Genomic DNA, 5,840 nt, shown 5'->3' with positions numbered 1-5,840 from the left:
AAATCACTTCTCTCCTTTATGTCTCATAATATATGACAGTGACGCAGCAGATGTCAACTGCTATTTATATGAGTCCTGGCCCCTCAATGACATGGATCTCTAAACTTTCTCTATTAAACTGTTAAATTTTACACTTAATTTAGCATAAAGTAAAATTGTGAATTTCAAAAATAATGACCGAAACAATAAACTAATTTCCACTTTCATCACAGTGAACCATGCGCTGAATATCACTGTTTAGGGTTTTACAGTGTTAAAGGTGAACAGCTTAGTTCACTAATGGTATAGAAGTACGTACAGCTCATTGTTGTCGTTTTTAATTACACTTCTACCTCTTTTTCATGTTAACACATCTTAGCCTGAGAATGTGCAGACGCAATACGGTGGACTCAAAGAGAAGTAGACCGTTCATAGGCCACAAAGACACTAGAAAAAAACAGGAATCTTCGTATACACAATAACTCTCCAGTCACAGAGTAGAACAAACACCCACTTTTATTTGTTTTGACACATTTAGGAAATCATTATTAGATATTAATTAACGAATGATTAAAGCTAATTATTTGATGAAGGCTCCATATGTCCAAATAAAACAACCAGACCATGGATGATCTACTTATTTCTACTCTAATAGTGGAAGTCCCTGCAAATTGAAATTGTCATTCCCTGAATCTAGTTGATTCTTGCATCTCAGTTGAATGGTTACAACATATAGACACAGGCAAATCTTTTAGGAACACACTTTGATGCATGAATGATTTTGGAAAATTCAGCAAGTGAAGAGGCAGCAGCTGTGAATACATGAACAGTCTTGACCTGAGTATCCACCTGTCAATAGAAATACACCTGTCAGGGCAGGATGGTAATATGGTTAACATCTACCCACTGGGCTGCTTATTTCAGTATCTCACAGCTAATTCTGGCAGAGACTCAAAAGAAATGTTTCTGCCAGTTCCTACCCCTCAGGTTGCAGATAAGCAGCCCAGGTGGAGAACCATTATTCTCTATTCTAAAATGTAGGTGTCGACTTTATTGTCTTAGTAAACGCAGCATCATTAAGAGAATGGTGTCTTTGGGACTTCACTGGCAGTGCAGTGGTTGAGACACCGTGCTTCCAGTGCACGGGGCACAGGTTCTATCCCTGGTCGGGAAACTAAGACCCCACATGCCGTGGGGCCAGGAAATTAAAAACAGAGAGAGAGAGAATGGTGTCTTTGTTTAACATTTCTTCTCATTGTAAGCAACTATAGGACAAGTATTGTCATCGACATTTCCCTTTCCCTTGAAGGCCACAGACTCACACTTTGTACCATAGTAAATAAGTAAAAAAATTTTTTTCAAATGAAAAAATTATAACTATTTATTTATTTATTTAAATAATATCAAGAATCTTGAAAATTAATTATTTGCTGAAAAATAGCTTCTCATGCACGATACCACTCAGAGCCCACCAAATATGGATGATCGTAGATACGTGCATTTAGTGTAGGACCCATCACAGTGGGTGCAGGGAGGGCCATTTGCTCCAAGACTCACATTGACGAAGAGGTCACAGTTGGACTGGTGACATTACCTCCAAATGACATTAGACTACTGTTCCTGAAAAACTCTGACTTATTTTTTGACATTTTTTTTCCAGACCACCTTTTATTACATGAGAAAAGCAACATTAGGCACTAGATATTGCAAAATATGTTCTGACCAACTCTAAACTTTCTGAAATTAAATATGTGTAACCACTGTAAGGTTTTTAGTGAACAAAACAGTTAAATACAAACTTTCATTTGCAAAATAGATTACTGTGTAACTGGCAACCTCAGAGCCAAGAGCTAACTTTTCTTGCACAGATTTCAGCGGCAGTGGAATGGGGAGATGTAAATCCTAATGAGTACCAAACTTAATTTTGGCTTTATATATAGAAAGAAACTTTGAGGAAAAATACCTTTAAATTGAATAGTATCTTTTGAAATAAACAGCTCAGTCCAGCACTTACATATGTGAGGTTTATACTCAACCGGATCTGGGATGAAAATGAAGATTTAGGGTTTACAGTGACTTTAAATCCAGTTTCAAGAGTAGCCAAGTCACCTCATTTCCAGAAAGGGAAGTCTCTTTAGGATGACCACGACACTCTTCTGAAGACACTTGGATAGCCAGAGTTCCTTGGCCACAGTTCCACTTTTCCACGACACCGTGCCAATGCTGTAGTGTGGAACTTCCTCTGAAAGGCAGAGCCCTACACCACAGCGCTTCTCCTGGCATTTTCAAGCCTCAAAAGAAGAAAGACCTCCTGCTTCAAGTCTGCAGTTATGGCTCTGGCTAGAGAAGTTAATTAACCCTTCCCCTCCCCACTGCTTTCCCTCCTGATCTCCAGCAGGGAGTGGCAGCTTAACATTCCTTTCAGAAATAAATAGTTCAAATAAGTAATTTAGAGTTAACTTTAAAAGAGCGGCAGAAAACAGCCACTGACCATTATGTTTGCAAATGAGTGAGAGAATGAATACACGTGAACAAACACACAGAAGAATAAAGTAGAATAAATCGTTTCCCACATTCATAGGGGAAAAAAATCTTAAAAAAAAGAGTATTAATTAGCATTTGTTCTTGTGTGGGTAGAGAGTCCAGGGCTCTGAGCAGGCATGGCCTTATAAACAGGTTTGCTATAAACAGGGTTGCAAGCAGCCCTCCGCACACCAAGTCAGGACTAGGGTGCAGAGGGGGGCCTTCATGCACTTCTGACAGCTCAGTACCTGTGGGAGAACAGAGGTGATGCAGGGACTTTTTAACCCACAATGCATGAGGTATAGGGAAACGTCCATCCGTGAAAGAACCAACAGCAGCTGGAGGGACAGCGGCAGGGCGTTCTCACAGCAACTGCTGATGAAGGATTTCCCACACCATCTTCTTCCGGAACAGAGGCATCTGGTGCTGAGTAAATGTGATGGGTTTGTCCCTAGAGATATAATCTGCATATTTACAAGTAAACATTCCACAATCACTCCCATTCAACTGTTGAGGAATCTCATGTGCCTTCATGTGGTAGTGGGTCCACTCTAAAACATTCAGGTCAATATTTCTTTTGGTCTTACTTTCATCCTGTAAGTACTGAAGGAGAATCTCACAGATCCTGTGGCCCTTTTGTCCCATAGAATCCAGATATTTAAGACACGTTTTTCTTAGGTCTGTAACTACCAGGCTCCAATGTACCTTCCGATGAATAGGCACCAGAATAAGTTCTTGTTCAAAGAGACTGACCCCTTTGGTCCATCTTTTCACTGCTTGGTAACACCCAGACTTTAATTTTGGATAAAAGAAAGTACTGAATGCATAAAGTGCTAGATACCCTTGTTTTTTATTTCTTTCCACCAGGAGATTCATGTAAAAATTAATGACTTCATCATTGAGCCAGTGATAGTTCTTCAAGGTCTGGATATCTCCTCGAGTGATCCGTAATTTGAAAGCACTATTTAGGATCTCATCCTGTGGGCCATGGCCTAGAGCATTACTGATTTCCTTTTCCATGTCCTCTTAAGTTCAAGAAGATCATACGTCCTTTTATCCCTCTCTTTGCTTGAGCAATTTTTTTCTTTTGTCTCAAGTATTGACATCTTCCTCCTGAGTAAGCCATTGTTTCCACTGCCCAGGCGGAGTCGGGCTGACACTTCTTCAGATAGGTCAGGTTCCAGCTGGAGTCCCCTCCTACCTTCATTTTCAAGTCTGATTCCAACTGTCTTCTCTGTATCAGAAATTTTCCCCTTTGAACACCTCTTTTCGCTTCTCACTGACCATAGAGGTCCCCTTGTTTCAAACAACTCTATATTGTTTTGGAACAGACTGAGTTGTTTTGACTCCATGCCTTTGCTCTTGCCCCCAGCCTTTGGTCTTTAATGTGTCTATCTGACTTCTTTGAAAACTATGATGAGTTGAAGTTACAGGAGGAACAGAGTTTCCATGACCACCTTCTTTAAGTCACTCTAATAACCTTCGGTATTTCTCTTTCCTCTTTTTGAACACCCTCCTCCACAGTACAGTGGGGACGCCTCAGACCCTTGCCACCCTCTTCAGAAATCATCTGTTACAACCTGTTCCTGAGACTTACACGTTAAGGAACTCTCCAGATTGCCTTTGCTATGGCGACGGTCACCTGGTCTTCTATTACAGGCTTCTGAGCTCAAAGTAAAACCAAAGGAAGGCAGGACTCTGCATGGCTGATCTCGAGTTACTGTCACTCTGATCTTTGGATGGTCACTTATTCCATTAGGAGATTTATTACCCAGTTTCAGCATGTTGTTCCAGGATCCAGAACCTGTCAGTTCAGAAGATGAAGAGTTCGAAAATACCTTTCCTGAAGGAACCACATTCCATGTTCCATTACAAGCAGAAGTTACCACGGGCTTTGTGGTCAGCTGGAATGGGGATCCAAATAAGCTGGCAGCATTGTAGAGACTGCTTTTCACCCAGTGAATAAAGCAATCTAATCTCGGTTTTTGGCTGGTATTTCATCAGCATCCACTGTAGAAAACAGAGTGAGTCACTCCTGCCTGGGTCTCGTCTGCCAGTTGGTGCCTTTGATGTCCTGTCGTCCACAGTAGAGGCATGGACCACTGCCCATCCACTGACCAAGGAGTGGGATTATCCTTAACCCCAAATCCACTACTGCCAGAGCCATTCTCAGACCCAGGAACTCTTCACTGGAGGCCCAGAAGAGAATCCCCAAATCACACGGAGTACAAGGATATTGAGATTACTGCCCTTGGTTTGGATAACTTGCACCCATGTACTGCCAGAGGAGCACAACCTCATTGCTTCAGTTTTCATAGGGTATCCTAACTGGTTATCCTAGTTTTCCAAAAAGTATTTTTTGACATATTTTGTTAATACACCCAAAACCTCAGAAAATGGTGGTAGGCCCCTCGACCTATGAGAGACAACAATCTCAGACTCCTGGACCTAAACTCAGGCACCACAGGAGCAGCAGGCTGGAAGGGGTGTCCCTTTAGCCTATTCACTTTGCTTGTCCTAGTCAATTTGGTTGAGAAACAATAGCATGGGATCCACAGGCCTGCAGGAGAATGCACTTTCTTTCCAGCAGGGCAAGTGCTAGGAGGGAGAGTGCTAGCAGGGAAAAAAAATACAGGAACACTAACCCATATTCCCATGGAAATGCTCTGGTTTCAACATTCCTTTTGAAAAACATAGCTTCTCTAGTAAGTTGGTCACACTCCAAGAGGAATTAAGCTTGAAAGATAACAGAACTTCAAAAGTCAGATTGAAAAGACCAGACCCGAGGCTGTGAAAGGCATTCAGAAGAGAGAAGCGTTTTAACTCAGCTTTCAAAGCATGTTCTCCCTCCTCTTTGAAAATTTCTCACACTCTCAGAGTTGCTGAAGATTTTCCCACCCGAGACATCTTTCATCAGGAAACCATGAAATAACAAAAATCTCTCTCCAGGTAGAATAGGAGGAAAATGTGAAAGTAAGTTCAAGTAAGTTGCTGCTTGTTCTGCTTATTCTTGAGCCTAACACGTCATCTCCAAGAAAGTTACTAGGGTCTTACTTATCTCACTGCAAATTAGCAGGATGCACATCCTACTGTGAGTGGAACTGAGGCCCCAAACACGTGGCCCCCAACAGGAAGCAGAGGTCTTGGCAGGTTGCCAGAAATGTGTCTCCATGACCCATTTGCCAGGGGGTGGCCAAAAACCAGAAGGGAAAAAATAGACAGTAGGAATAAAAGGTGTATAAACACATCTCAACACTTACATTCCTGCCTTTTTCAGGCTACTTCCTTTACCCAGAATCCTCTGTTCTGTGTTTACCTGGGTAACCTCTGCTGACCCT

General features: G+C 41.8%; 1 pseudogene; it reads right to left on the bottom strand.

Annotated features, from left to right (window-relative positions):
• Positions 1 to 2,865: 2,865 nt before the first annotated feature.
• On the bottom strand, positions 2,866 to 4,522 carry LOC111168859 (sentrin-specific protease 2 pseudogene; annotated as a pseudogene).
• Positions 4,523 to 5,840: the final 1,318 nt, after the last annotated feature.

The sequence above is a fragment of the Delphinapterus leucas genome, chromosome 12, assembly GCF_059928025.1.
Source record: "Delphinapterus leucas isolate spDelLeu-1000000601 "Yukka" chromosome 12, BTC_Dleu_Yukka2, whole genome shotgun sequence".
In the NCBI taxonomy this organism is placed as follows: Eukaryota; Metazoa; Chordata; class Mammalia; order Artiodactyla; family Monodontidae; genus Delphinapterus; species Delphinapterus leucas.
The sequence above is the reverse complement of the archived record's forward strand: the minus strand, read 5'-3'. Positions and strand labels throughout refer to the sequence as shown.